The sequence below is a fragment of the Pseudophryne corroboree genome, chromosome 1 (genome assembly GCF_028390025.1).
Source record: "Pseudophryne corroboree isolate aPseCor3 chromosome 1, aPseCor3.hap2, whole genome shotgun sequence".
NCBI lineage: Eukaryota > Metazoa > Chordata > Amphibia > Anura > Myobatrachidae > Pseudophryne > Pseudophryne corroboree.
Genome location: NC_086444.1, coordinates 766,708,483 through 766,723,679, shown reverse-complemented (window position 1 = coordinate 766,723,679; position 15,197 = coordinate 766,708,483). Strand labels below are relative to the sequence as shown.

Genomic DNA, 15,197 nt, shown 5'->3' with positions numbered 1-15,197 from the left:
TTAACACACTGCAAGGGATGAATACCTCCTTTAACACACTGCTAACACAGCTTTTTTTCCTCATGTCTACTAAAAGGTTTGTTATAAAAGTGGAGTCATGAAGAAAAATTTTAAAATGTTTTATATTGCAACATGTTATACAGGTTGAGTCTCCCTTATCCAAAATGCTTGGGACCAGAGGTATTTTGGATATGGGATTTTTCCGTATTTTGGAATAATTGCATACCATAATGAGATATCATGGTGATGGGACCTAAATCTAAGCACATAATGCATTTATGTTACATATACACCTTATACACACAGCCTGAAGGTAATTTTAGCCAATATTTTTTATAACTTTGTGCATTAAACAAAGTATGTCTACATTCACACAATTCATTTATGTTTCATATACACCTTATACACACAGCCTGAAGGTCATTTATTACAATATTTTTAATAATTTTGTGTATTAAACAAAGTTTGTGTACATTGAGCCTTCAAAAAACAAAGGTTTCACTATCTCACTCTCACTCAAAAAAGTCTGTATTTCGGAATATTCCGTATTTCGGAATATTTGGATATGGGATACTCAACCTGTATTCCGTTTTCCCTAAACCATTATGTTCCTGTTACACCTAAGTTCTCATAACTCATGCAGCCTACAGCTGTGACACACATATGTGCCATAGTGCACTGACTGGGAATTGCTGATATCTGTTAATACTAATGCCAAGTCAGACATTAAACTTTGAAAGTTAATGTCTAGTTGTTATGGGGTTTATTGGAGACAGAATATAAAAGCTCAATGTAAAATAGTGATTATTTTTTCCCAAGTACAGTAATATGAGACTGTTTTATAAGTTCTCATAGGTAAATTTTGCCCTGTATCCCTCTAGTGCAGGCAACCTCGGTCCTCAAGGCACACTACAGTCTGGGTTTTAGTGATATCCATGCTTGAGCACAGGTGACCTAATGCTGTAGATTTTCTTGTCTTTTTTCCCCAAAATCTTAAGCCTTGTTGAGCTACCATAATTTTGTTATCTAAGTTTTCAAGTGCTGTTTTGGAAAGGTGGATTAACGCTAAAGAAGAACAATTTTTTTTTTAGGTGTTTTTACTCTTTATTGCAACATAGTAGGTATAGTGGTTAACATTATTGCCTCACAGTCCTGATGATATGAGTTAAGTTCCTGACCAAGGCACTTTAAGTGTGGTGTTTGTATGTCCTTCCCATGTTTGTGTGTGCTATATAATTAACTATTAACAGATAATAAATCCCTGAGGTCAGTGCTGGACTGGCCCACAGAGGTACAGGGGAAACCCCTGGTGGGGCCCCACTGCCTGAGGGCCCTCCCTCCTCGTCTAGGAATCCGGTTTCAGACTGGGCACTTGAATTATGCATTATACATATGTTACCTTATACTACACAGGACTAAGATGTATTTTCTACAGTGCATTGCTGTTATTAATCTGGTATATTATCATGCATGCATTAGCAGTATTTGCTATTTATATTTATCAAGGGGCCCAGACCATTCACTCTATAATTATTTATTATTAACAGTATCTTGTACAGTGCAGCAAATTCTGATGCGCTAATGTTTAGCCAAACCTCTGTGTTGGCTAGCCACACCCCTAAATATGGGCCCCTACCACCAGTGCCGTAACTAGACATTTTAGTGCGGTGTGTGAAAAACAGCATCGGTGCCCACCCTCCCCATATGTAAAATAGAGCTAGTACGCGATGTAGGCATGCAACAAAAACATAGGGGTGTGGCTTCATGGGGAAGGGGTGTGGTCACAAATTAATGCCAATTCCTATTACACTGTACAGTAGTCTACACATACCCTCCAACATAACCCGCCCCACTAGGTACAAAATGCTCTGTTTCTGGACTTCCCTCTTAATTTATTTTCTCTAACGTCCTAGTGGATGCTGGGGACTCCGTAAGGACCATGGGGAATAGACGGGCTCCGCAGGAGACTGGGCACTCTAAGAAAGATTTAGTACTACTGGTGTGCACTGGCTCCTCCCTCTATGCCCCTCCTCCAGACCTCAGTTAGAATATGTGCCCGGACAGAGCTGGGTGCATTTTAGTGAGCTCTCCTGAGCTTGCTAATAAGAAAGTATTTTAGTTAGGTTTTTTATTTTCAGAGAGCTTCTGCTGGCAACAGACTCTCTGCTACGTGGGACTGAGGGGAGAGAAGCAAACCTACTAACTGCGGCTAGGTTGCGCTTCTTAGGCTACTGGACACCATTAGCTCCAGAGGGATCGAACACAGGAACCTAACCTTGGTCGTCCATTCCCGGAGCCGCGCCGCCGCCCCCCTCGCAGAGCCAGAAGACAGAAGCCGGCGGGTTGAAGCAAGAAGACATCAAAATCGGCGGCAGAAGACTCCTGTCTTCATATGAGGTAGCGCACAGCACTGCAGCTGTGCGCCATTGCGCCCACACTAACCCACACACTCCGGTCACTGTAGAGTGCAGGGCGCAGGGGGGGGGGGGCGCCCTGGGCAGCAATTGATTACCTCCTGGCAAAAAAGCAGCATATATACAGCTGGGCACTGTAATATGCATGAGTCCCCGCCATTAATTTTACACAAAATCGCGGGACAGAAGCCCACCGCTGAGGGGGCGGGGCCTTCTTCCTCAGCACTCACCAGCGCCATTTTCTCTCCACAGCTCCGCTGAGAGGAAGCTCCCCAGGCTCTCCCCTGCAGACTCACGGTAGAAAGAGGGTAAAAAGAGAGGGGGGGGGGGGCACATAAATTTAGCGCATTAATCATATATACAGCAGCTACTGGGTAAACACTAAGTTACTGTGTGATTCCTGGGTCATATAGCGCTGGGGTGTGTGCTGGCATACTCTCTCTGTCTCTCCAAAAGGCCTTGTGGGGGTCCTGTCCTCATATAGAGCATCCCCTGTGTGTCGGTACGCGTGTGTCGACATGTTTGACGAGGAGGGCTATGTGGAGGCAGAGCAGGTGCAGATGAATGACGTGTCTCCGCCGACGGCGCAGACACCTGATTGGATGGATATGTGGAAGGTGTTAAATGATAATGTAAACTCCTTGCATAAAAGGTTGGATAAAGCTGATGCCTTGGGACAGTCGGGGTCTCAGCCCATGCCTGATCCTACAGCGCAGAGGCCGTCAGGGTCTCAGAAGCGCCCACTATCGAAAATTGTTGACACAGATATCGACACGGATTCTGACTCCAGTGTCGATGACGATGATGCAAAATTGCCGCCTAAAATGGCTAAAGCCATCCGCTACATGATTATAGCAATGAAGGATGTATTGCACATATCAGAGGTAAACCCTGTCCCTGACAAGAGGGTTTATATGTATGGGGAGAAAAAGCAAGAGGTGACTTTTCCCCCTTCACATGAGTTAAATGAGTTATGTGAAAAAGCGTGGGATTCCCCCGATAGGAAAGTGCTGATTTCCAAAAGGTTACTTATGGCGTACCCTTTCCCGCCAATGGACAGGATGCGCTGGGAATCCTCCCCTAGGGTAGATAAAGCTCTGACACGCTTATCTAAGAAGGTGGCCCTGCCGTCACAGGATACGGCCTCCCTAAAGGATCCTGCCGATAGGAAGCAGGAAAGTATCCTGAAGTCTGTTTATACACATTCAGGTACTCTACTGAGGCCGGCAATTGCGTCGGCCTGGATGTGTAGTGCTGTAGCAGCATGGACAGATAATCTGTCTGAGGAACTGGATACCTTAGACAAGGATACCATTTTACTGACCCTGGGGCATGTGAAAGACGCTGTCCTATATATGAGTGATGCCCAGAGGGACATTTGCCTACGGGGCTCTAGAATAAATGCAATGTCAATTTCTGCCAGAAAGGTCCTGTGGACTCGGCAATGGACAGGTGATGCCGACTCCAAAAAGCACATGGAGGTTTTACCTTACAAGGGTGAGGAATTGTTTGGCGACGGTCTCTCGGACCTAGTTTCCACAGCTACGGCTGGGAAGTCAAATTTTTTGCCATATATTCCCTCACAGCCTAAGAAAGCACCGTATTACCAAATGCAGTCCTTTCGATCACAAAGAAGCAAGAAAGTCAGAGGTGCATCCTTTCTTGCCAGAGGCAGGGGTAGAGGAAAGAAGCTGCACATACAGCTAGTTCCCAGGAACAGAAGTCCTCCCCGGCTTCCACTAAATCCACCGCATGACGCTGGGGCTCCACAGGTGGAGCCAGGAGCGGTGGGGGCGCGTCTCAGAAATTTCAGCCACCAGTGGGTTCGCTCACAGGTGGATCCCTGGGCTATACAGATTGTGTCTCAGGGATACAAGCTGGAATTCGAAGTGATGCCCCCTCACCGTTACCTCAAATCGGCCCTGCCAGCTTCCCCCATGGAAAGGGAAGTAGTGTTAGCGGCAATTCACAAGTTATATCTCCAGCAGGTGGTGTTAAAGGTTCCCCTCCTTCAACAGGGAAGGGGATACTATTCCACAATGTTTGTGGTACCGAAACCGGACAGTTCGGTCAGACCCGTATTGAATTTAAAGTCCCTGAACATTTATCTGAAAAGATTCAAGTTCAAAATGGAATCGCTCAGAGCGGTCATTGCAAGCCTGGAAGAGGGGGATTTTATGGTGTCTCTGGACATCAAGGATGCTTACTTGCATGTCCCCATTTATCCACCTCATCAGGAGTACCTCAGATTTGTGGTACAGGACTGTCATTACCAATTCCAGACGTTGCCGTTTGGGCTCTCCACGGCACCGAGAATATTTACCAAGGTAATGGCGGAAATGATGGTGATCCTGAGAAAGCAAGGAGTCACAGTTATCCCATACTTGGACGATCTCCTCATAAAGGCGAGGTCCAGAGAGCAGTTGCTGATCAGCGTAGCACACTCTCAGGAAGTGTTGCAGCAGCATGGCTGGATTCTGAATATCCCAAAGTCGCAGCTGATTCCTACGACGCGTCTGCCCTTTCTGGGCATGATTCTGGACACAGACCAGAAGAAGGTGTTTCTCCCGGCGGAGAAGGCTCAGGAGCTCGTGACTCTAGTCAGAGACCTCTTAAAACCGAAACAGGTGTCGGTGCATCACTGCACGCGAGTCCTGGGAAAGATGGTGGCATCGTACAAAGCCATTCCCTTCGGCAGGTTCCATGCGAGGATCTTTCAGTGGGATCTGTTGGACAAGTGGTCCGGATCGCATCTTCAGATGCATCGGCTGATCACCCTGTCCCCGAGGGCCAGGGTGTCTCTTCTGTGGTGGCTGCAGAGTGCTCACCTTCTCGAGGGCCGCAGGTTCGGCATACAGGACTGGGTCCTGGTGACCACGGATGCGAGCCTCCGAGGATGGGGGGCAGTCACTCAGGGAAGAAACTTCCAAGGGTTGTGGTCAAGTCAGGAGGCTTGTCTGCACATAAATATCCTGGAACTAAGGGCCATATACAACGCCCTGAGTCAAGCGGAGCCTCTGCTTCGCAACCAACCGGTGCTGATTCAGTCAGACAACATCACCGCAGTGGCTCATGTAAACCGCCAGGGCGGCACAAGAAGCAGAGTGGCGATGACGGAAGCCACCAAGATTCTTCGTTGGGCGGAGAATCACGTGCAAGTACTGTCAGCAGTGTTCATTCCGGGAGTGGACAACTGGGAAGCAGACTTCCTCAGCAGGCACGACCTCCACCCGGGAGAGTGGGGACTTCATCACGAAGTCTTCACTCAGATTACAAATCGATGGGAACTGCCACAGGTGGACATGATGGCATCCCGTCTCAACAAAAAGCTACAAAGGTATTGCGCCAGGCCAAGAGACCCTCAGGCGATAGCTGTGGACGCACTAGTAACACCGTGGGTGTTCCAGTCGGTCTATGTGTTTCCTCCTCTTCCTCTCATACCCAAGGTGCTGAGAATCGTAAGAAAAAGAGGAGTGAGAACAATACTCATTGTTCCGGATTGGCCAAGAAGGACTTGGTACCCGGAACTGCAAGAAATGCTCACAGAGAACCTATGGCCTCTGCCTCTCAGACAGGACCTGTTGCAACAGGGGCCCTGTCTGTTCCAAGACTTACCGCGGCTGCGTTTGACGGCATGGCGGTTGAACGCAGGATCCTAGCGGAAAAAGGCATTCCGGATGAAGTTATTCCTACGCTGATAAAGGCTAGGAAGGACGTGACCGCAAAACACTATCACCGTATATGGCGAAAATATGTTGCCTGGTGTGAGGCCAGGAAGGCCCCTACAGAGGAATTCCAGCTGGGCCGGTTCCTGCACTTCCTACAGTCTGGAGTGACTATGGGCTTGAAGTTGGGGTCCATAAAGGTCCAGATTTCGGCCCTATCCATTTTCTTTCAAAAGGAACTGGATTCTCTTCCTGAAGTTCAGACATTTGTTAAGGGAGTGCTGCATATTCAGCCCCCTTTTGTGCCACCAGTGGCACCTTGGGATCTCAACGTGGAGTTGGGTTTCCTGAAATCCCACTGGTTTGAGCCACTTAAGACCGTGGAGCTAAAGTATCTCACGTGGAAGGTGGTCATGCTATTGGCCTTAGCTTCGGCTAGGCGTGTGTCAGAATTGGCGGCTTTGTCATGTAAAAGCCACTATCTGGTTTTCCATATGGACAGGGCAGAATTACGGACTCGTCCGCAATTTCTGCCGAAGGTGGTGTCATCTTTTCATTTGAACCAACCTATTGTGGTGCCTGCGGCTACTCGTGACTTGGAGGATTCCAAGTTGCTTGATGTAGTCAGGGTTTTGAAGATCTATGTAGCCAGGACGGCTGGAGTCAGGAAGACTGACTCGCTGTTTATCCTGTATGCATCCAACAAGCTGGGTGCTCCTGCTTCAAAGCAAACCATTGCTCGCTGGATCTGTAACACGATTCAGCAGGCTCATTCTGCGGCTGGATTGCCGCATCCAAAATCAGTGAAAGCCCATTCCACAAGGAAGGTGGGCTCTTCTTGGGCGGCTGCCCGAGGGGTCTCTGCTTTACAGCTTTGCCGAGCAGCTACTTGGTCGGGTTCAAACACATTTGCTAAGTTCTACAAATTTGATACCCTGGCTGAGGAGGACCTTGTGTTTGCCCATTCGGTGCTGCAGAGTCATCCGCACTCTACCGCCCGTTTGGGAGCTTTGGTATAATCCCCATGGTCCTTACGGAGTCCCAGCATCCACTAGGACGTTAGAGAAAATAAGATTTTACTCACCGGTAAATCTATTTCTCGTAGTCCGTAGTGGATGCTGGGCGCCCGTCCCAAGTGCGGACTTTCTGCAATACGTGTATATAGTTATTGCTTAATAAAGGGTTATGTTATGTTGGCATCCATTGTTTGATGCTCTGTTGTTGTTCATACTGTTGACTGGGCAAGTTTATCACAAGTTATACGGTGTGATTGGTGTGGCTGGCATGAGTCTTACGCTGGATTCCAAAATCCTTTCCTTGTAATGTCAGCTCTTCCGGGCACAGTTTCCTTAACTGAGGTCTGGAGGAGGGGCATAGAGGGAGGAGCCAGTGCACACCAGTAGTACTAAATCTTTCTTAGAGTGCCCAGTCTCCTGCGGAGCCCGTCTATTCCCCATGGTCCTTACGGAGTCCCCAGCATCCACTACGGACTACGAGAAATAGATTTACTGGTGAGTAAAATCTTATTATTGCCATCACCTGTGAAGAAACAGCTTTCTTATCATTTAACTAGTTCAACACAGGTGATGGAAATATTTTATTAGTCGGCACCTTCACCTGGCGGTCGGCAGCCTTTAAGCTCTTTTGCATGGCTGTCGCATCCCTCAGGACTTCCCCAGCATCTTCACCTGAAGGGCAGCGGCCTTTAAGATCTATTGCATGACCACCGCCCATCCAGGACTTCTTCGGTGTCTTTAATCTTCATGAGCTCTCATTGCTCCTCATCCGCTGTAGGACACCCACTGCCTCGTGTTGGCTAATATTAGCCCTTACAGGGAAGTGGGGGTGCGGGGAGATGATGCGGCGAGCCATTATTGACTCGTGTGGCCATCTAGAATTTAAAAAAATGGCGCTGCTTCTGGAAGCCACCCCTGCCATTTTAAGCATGCCACCCAGTGCCAAACTCTGCATCATGGTACAGTATATTGTTCTGTCCCGCCGTCTTGCTCTCCACCGCCATACCCTCTGCCGAGTCCCGCAGCAGCAGACGGTGCCGCAATCCCACCGGATCTCGCACTGCCGCCATGCTGAGTGTACTGGCCTGCTGGGACCGGAAATTGGTTGCCTACTTCGGTCTCCGCAGCCTACACACGACAGTATTGGTCGCCTGGTCGGCGGTCGGACCTCCTAGTTTTTAAGCAGGTTTAAAAATCAGGAGACCCTACAGGCAACCAGGATCAGGTGTGTGCGGGTCGGTCGGTGGAGGGTACACACTTGTCCGATGTCTGGTAAACAGGTTGGGAATCTGATCTTCAGAGGATTGGATAAATGTATACCCAGCTTAAAAGCCGGGTTCAGTGTAGGGCTGCTGGCTAGCAGCTAAGCCTGTCAAGTCGGCTATAGAGCGAGGCGGGCTATTTACATCCCAGCACACTGTGTGTGTCACTCACATACAGTATGCCAGTATGCTGATGTCCTACCTCACTCTGTAGCTGACATGACCGGCTCAGCGGTCAGCCAGCAGCCCTACACTGCCCCCCGGCTTACACACAGTGCAGCACTGTGGAAAGAGGAGAGGGGGGACTATCAGGCCCTGGCTACCATTGATGATGGGAGAATATTGGAAGCTCCACCATTGATGATAAAAATTATTGGACATCGGCTAAAGACCATCAATGATTTTGGAAAATAAGGTAATGAGAACAGAGCTTTATGAATAGCTTTATGAATATCACAATATGAAGAGAGGAAAGGGAACAGGATACCCAGTGGCACCCAGGCAGATGCACACTGCAGGATGATTGTGGTCTCAAATGTACCTCTATATGAAAGAGAGTTTATATCTAAAACTATTTCTTACTGAGTATATTATAAAATATAATTTTGATATGCTTTGTAGATTATTTGTACATACAGTTGCAAACTAGGATTTATTTGGGTCTACAGACACTAAAGATTGAACATATCAATTTTCTAGCCACCATCTCCATAGCTGATCTACTCTTGTGGAATGGGAAACACATTTTCTCCTACAGTACCTATACTGTAGTATATAATTATAGTGTTTTTCTTGTTGGTGAAACATAACATTCAATGACTCCCATCTCACAACAGCATTACATTTCATGTATTATGAGACAAGAGACTGAAGGTTAGAGTGAACAAAAGCAAAATACAGCATAAAAAGGAGTCAAATTGCATATATGAGTTGCTATGTAGCTAGCATATATTTATTTCTAACTGAAAGGTGTCTAAGCTGGACACTGGCCTGATAAGTCCACAGCCGCAGCAGGAAAGGTAAGTAACCATTTATGGAAAACTAAAACCCATGGGTTTGAAATTACATATGTTTGGGGGATCCATTTAAATTGCTGGCTGTCGGGATCCCGGCAGTCAGGCTACCGATGCTGGAATCCTGACAGCCAGCAATGCCGACAGCCGGAATACCGGTACTACAGGACTAATTGGGTTCAGTATGATTTACAGACGGACACAATAGCGACGGTCATAATCCCGACAGCCATTGACCGACAGTCAGAATATCGACACAGTCAACTCAAAATACTGACATTCATTATGCCAACCTGTTCAAAATGCCGACATAGTCAGAATACCAACATCTCAAAATACCGACATGAGTTTTTCTGGGGGGGGGGGTTGTGTCATTGTCGACAAGGAAACCGTGTAAGTGTATCGCATCCCCTTGCATGGCTCCCTGCTCTCCCATTGCTTCGGGCACGGTGCCTCGCTGCACTCGGCACACAATTATATTCCCCCTCCAGGTCCACTGGGATGGTAAATTATGAACAAGTCTGTTTTGGTGCAAAAATTCCTTAGAAACGCATGTCTGCGTTTTGACATGTCGATATTTCAAATGGCTGTATTTTTACTATGTTGGCATTTTGAACATGTCTGTATAATGAATGACAGTATTTTTACCGTGTCGGTATTTTGACTGCCGGTCAGTGGCTGTCGGGATTATGACCGTCGTTATTGTGTCCTTCGGTAAATCAACTGCTACCCGACTGATCCCACTCGTGGGTGTCCAGGATCCTGTGGCGAGCCCAGCAAGCCACCAAACCCTCAGCATGGCAAGGGCAGCGAGCCCCTAAGGGGACTCCTTGCGCTCGCCCTGCTGCCGGCATACCGGTAAATCATACTGAATCCATGTTTGGTGCATTACGTTATGCTATGCATTTTTGTCATCTAGTTCTCCATTCATGCGCTTTCTGCAGGAGGGGATGTCTACAGTACTCTGACCCAACAGATGCAATGCACTTTCATTGGACAGTTGCATTGTCATTTGTACTGAAGAAACACAAATGCAATGTCAGCCAGGCACCTGGCTTCAAGTACTTTCTAAATACAAAGGACAGGTTATTAATTATTCACTTTACACTGTGTAATCTGCATTTTGGGCCTGATTCAGAGGTGGACGCAATTTTAGCAGTGTACACTGAATGGAGCAAATGTTTTGTTACTACGAATGTGTATAAGTTGCACTGCACACTATGTCACGAGAACCCTAGAGGACCTGAAAGAGAGAGAGGAAAGGGGGTAAAGGGGAGAGGGAGTGGAGTCAGACTGTGAAGTGTGAGGGAAGAGAGTGAAACAGCGTGAAGTGGGGGGAGCTGGTGACTGTAGGCGGGGGCAACACACACGGTGCAGGTGACTAGGCAGGGTCTACACACTCGGTGCAGGTGAATGTAGGGGGGGGGTCTTGTGATGGAGGTCGCAGTGAGGATTTCTTCACAAAGTGAGTGACCGTCAAGGAGCATTTGTGGGAGTGGCGACCAGTGGTGACTTCAGAGGTGGGGCTGCAGCACAGTCCAAAATTCAAATAGGGGAGACACACCAACTGCCAGTGAGTCAGTTTGAAATGTTGGTGTAGCTCCCCTATTTGAACTTTGGACTGCGCTGCAGCCCCACCTCTGGAGCCACCACTGGTGTGTTGCGATCAGTTCAGGAGCATTTCACAGCTAGTGACTGTGATCCTGAAGAGCAGTAAATATTGATCTGGCATCTTACTTCCAACAGCCATGCTGCGCTGGCACAAGGTTACAGAAGGTCAGTTATAAGCCAATGTGCATCTAATGTCTGTGTCTTCATATACAAGTGGCGGATCTGAGCGTTTCCTCCATGCACGCTACTTTTAAGTAGTGTACTCCAGACAGGAGCGGATCCAGAAGAAAATTAAAGGGGGGGGGAAGCACCATGATAGGGGAACGGTAATAGTTATATTTACATGCACCTAAGGCACGTGTGCTCCCAGATAAGAGGAGTGGTATCACAGGTGGCGTGGCCTCACAGAATATGCCATCAGGTAATGATTGGCCGTAGGAGCGCATCCCCGCTGGTTTATTGCCAATGTTTCACCCTGATGAAAAGGCTGATTGGGCCTTGAAATGTTGGTCACCTGTTCCATTAGTTATGGGAGCCTGGAAAGCACCCCGGCACAATATAATTATTAAGGTTTTAGTTGGTGGTGGCAGGTGCAGCATACCTTATTTTGGGCACTGCTCTGAGACTCAGACTGCAGGACATGAACTGCCCATCTTTGATTAGTAGAAGCAGCCAGCTGGATCTCCAACAAGCAACATAAGACATCTGCAGGACAGTCCTGTCACAATCACACGGGCCGCCTTCTCAAAGCTGAGACTAAGTGTGACTGCACCTAGCATGGTGGTAAAGGAAGTGGAGGAGGAAGCGCTGGGAAATTGTGTAGTGAGGGCTAATGAAGCCTTCTGCGCCGTCATAAGTAACAGTCTTACTCGATGCTGGCATGGGCTGGACTGCTGGCAGTGGGGGAGGTAGGTTGCAGCTCCAGCCTCCCCATTTGTTACCACACGGACTTGCTGTTAGAGCCGCGGCGGGTCCTAGTGCCTGCCGGCTCTTTTATCAAATCTAACTGATGAAAATAGCAGTAGTGCTGCTGCTGTTCTCCTTTTGAAAAAAAGAAGTCAGAAACAACAGGGGGGGCACGGGCCCGAGTGCCCCCCTGGATCCGCCTATGACTCCAGACTAAATGTCCATACACACTGGGCGTTTTTGCCCAGCGTGTTTGCACAGCGATGCATACACACTGAGCGCTTTTCCCCGCTGCCCAGCGGTGTCAGCAGGAGTGAAGGCTTTCCATTCACCCTGCCGTTCATCTACTGGTAATACCAGCAGATGTACCGTGGCCGCCAGCGATGAAGCGGGAGTGCGCATCAGCGCTCATCGTTTGGGCATACACACTGGGCGGCGTTGAGTTGTAAGCAGCTCAAAACACCAAAAGTGAGACGCTTTCAGCTCAAAATCGCCCAGTGTGTATGGGCCTTTACTTCCAACGTCTTATCAGGGGAAGATGTTTCAAACCTTGGAGAGAGATAACTTGCAAAAGTTGCAAATCACAACAATTCTGTTTCTAGCTATCAAATTTCAAGCACAGACTATGATAGTTAAATGCTTATTTGTGGATTTTTTTTTTAATACATCTTCCCCCCAGGCCCCTACTATGTTGGCAGTTAGGTCAACAGTTGTAGAATTTAAGATTGTTTAGAGATGGACAGTACCAAGAAGTGAAAAGAGTGGAGAAGTTTCCCATTGCAGACTATCGGGTTCAATATTTAGGGCATGGCTAGGGGTGTAGTACGGCTGACCGGCGGTCTCCTGACCGCCGGTCAGCTTACCGACGCTGGGATCCCGGCAGCATACAGACGCCGGGATCCCGGCGGGGAGGGACGAGTGCAGCAAGCCCCTTGCGGGCTCGCTGCGCTTGCCACGCTGCTGGCTCGGTGGCGACCTGCGGTCGCCACGGGTTCTATTCCCACTCTATGGGTGTCGTGGACACCCACGAGTGGAAATAGTCCCTGTTGGTCGGCATGCCGACCATCGGGACAGTGACCCGTCGGGCTGGTGGAGGAGGTCATGTGACTGCCAGTCAGCTGACTGGCGGTCACATGAATACCACCCCGAGGTCATGGGTTCAATTCCCATCATGGCCTTAACTGTGTGGAGTTTATATGCTCCCCGTGCTTGACGCTTTTCTCTAGGGCAGTCTAGATGGGCCAAGTGGTTCTAATCTGCCATTAAATTCTATGTTTCTATTATATAGCATTAATCAAATCAATTCTGTAAAATGATGTTAGAAAATGGTTGCTATGGGTAACTTCTCCACTGTTTTCACTGCTTGATCTCCAGCCTCTGTATGGAGAGGACAAAGCATTTGTGTCAGCTGATCCCAGTGAAAATGAATACCAGTACAGGTCAACTCTTTAAGCTCCTGCTCCCAGTTCACTACACAGCAACTTTACTTACCGTACTTCACTATCAACAATGGACCTTGTTCACATACTGTATGGTCTATTCTTTGCGCATATGCAATAGACAGTATTTATAGAATAAAACACAATTGCAGTGGAGTGAAACACCTCTAACCTAGCAGTATTTGCAGAGAGCTGTAAGAGTTAACTTGCTGCTTCTCCAGGCCAGTCTGCATGAGTGAGCCAGCTTGTTGGATCACACACAGGCAATGTAACAGAAAGCCCTATTGTAAGAAAAAAATGTAAAAAATTAAACTTGTTAAGGCTTTTATGTGTCCTCTATTTGACAAATAAAAAATGAGTCCTATTGCCAAGGAAAACTTCTTTTGCCTGTGCAAACTCCACACATTGGTCTCTTGCTGTCATTTTCCATGTGGTGCTGGGTATATCCGAGTGGAACCTGGTGTGACATCATGCTCCGTGATTGGAAACAGCTAATCAGTGTGGGAGCATGTGCATTGTAAATCTAGTTTGTGCTCTGCAAATCTCTAGGTCTTCTTCAACACTGACCCTTTGTAGACCCTTCATGTGATCCTAAAAAATTAATCCTTTGTTATCCAATGAGGTCTCTTCCCGATATGCTGGGCGCCGGGATCTCGAGCGACGGGCAGTCATAGTACACCCTTTTAGAACATGTGATTGAGTTGTAGATGTGGTTTCCTTTAGAGACCTTTACAGTTTTAAGAATTAAACTTGTATTCGGTTTTATGGTTTCATTTGCATTATACAGCTACTGTGGCCCACACAGGATTGGTCTTGCTGGATTTAAAACATGAAGTAGAAGGGAATGCATGTTGTTCCTTCTGAGTCTCTTCTTGTGACAGATCCAGAAATTTTATTTAAATCATTCATGTGTAGAACAGTACTGTCTTGCATTCATCCATATCATGTACATAATATTCACTTACATTGAAGGTACTTTACTTTCTGACTGTTTCTCCCGAGGCGCTCATAAATGGGCAATATGTTCCGTTTTACCCATCCGAGAGATTGCCTAGAGTATAACGTTATCTCAGGATGGCGTTAGCAGAACAAATACATTAAAAAAATGTTCATTTTTAGATAAAGTTAATTTTATACTGCATTAAGCACTTGCCTGGCATGGTCGCATCGTTTGCTACTACACCAGGCAGTGCGTTCGTTATCTGAGCTGGGCGCAAAAGAAAAAAAAAAAAAGAATGTTTGTGCATTTTGGATGAACCTTGAACATGAATTACAAAATTTTACTGCAAAGACTATTTACCATGACCATGTTTGAACCGGTTCTATATTTTCAAATGTGGAAGTGAAAGGTCAAACACAGCTACGGAGACTGGCCCAACAAAGCAGTAGGTTAATGCTTGCCTCTCTGGACAGTAACGCAGGAGTAGATGAGTGATGCTTACCAGGGCCGGATTAAGCCTAGTGGGTGCCTGGGGCACGTCAAACAGGGGGGCCCTGGTGGAAGGTGGGTGGTGTATATAAGATTGTGCATACCTCCCAACATGTCCCATTCCAGGAGGGACAAAATGCTCTCTACCTGGACTTCCTTCATAATACACTGCTCAAAAAAATAAAGGGAACACTAAAATAACACATCCTAGATCTGAATGAATGAAATATTCTTATTAAATACTTTGTTCTTTACATAGATGAATGTGCAGACAACAAAATCACACAAAAATTATCAATGGAAATCAAATTTATTAACCAATGGAGGTCTGTATTTGGAGTCACACTCAAAATTAAAGTGGAAAATCACACTACAGGCTGATCCAACTTTGATGTAATGTCCTTAAAACAAGTCAAAATGAGGCTCAGTAGTGTGGGTGGCC

The 15,197-nt window shown here is 47.2% G+C and overlaps 1 protein-coding gene across 2 annotated transcripts in view; it reads left to right on the top strand.

Annotated features, from left to right (window-relative positions):
• The window catches only part of HPGDS (hematopoietic prostaglandin D synthase), a 118,035-nt gene that overhangs the window by 484 nt on the left and 102,354 nt on the right, over positions 1-15,197 (top strand). The window contains exon 1 of one of the 2 annotated variants that reach the window (XM_063917390.1): positions 8,670-8,772. The exons of the other annotated variant lie outside the window; for it this stretch is intronic. The gene's annotated coding sequence lies outside the window, so the exon portion shown is untranslated. Of the gene's footprint in view, positions 1-8,669; positions 8,773-15,197 lie in introns of those variants that run through there. 2 annotated transcript variants of the gene reach the window in all.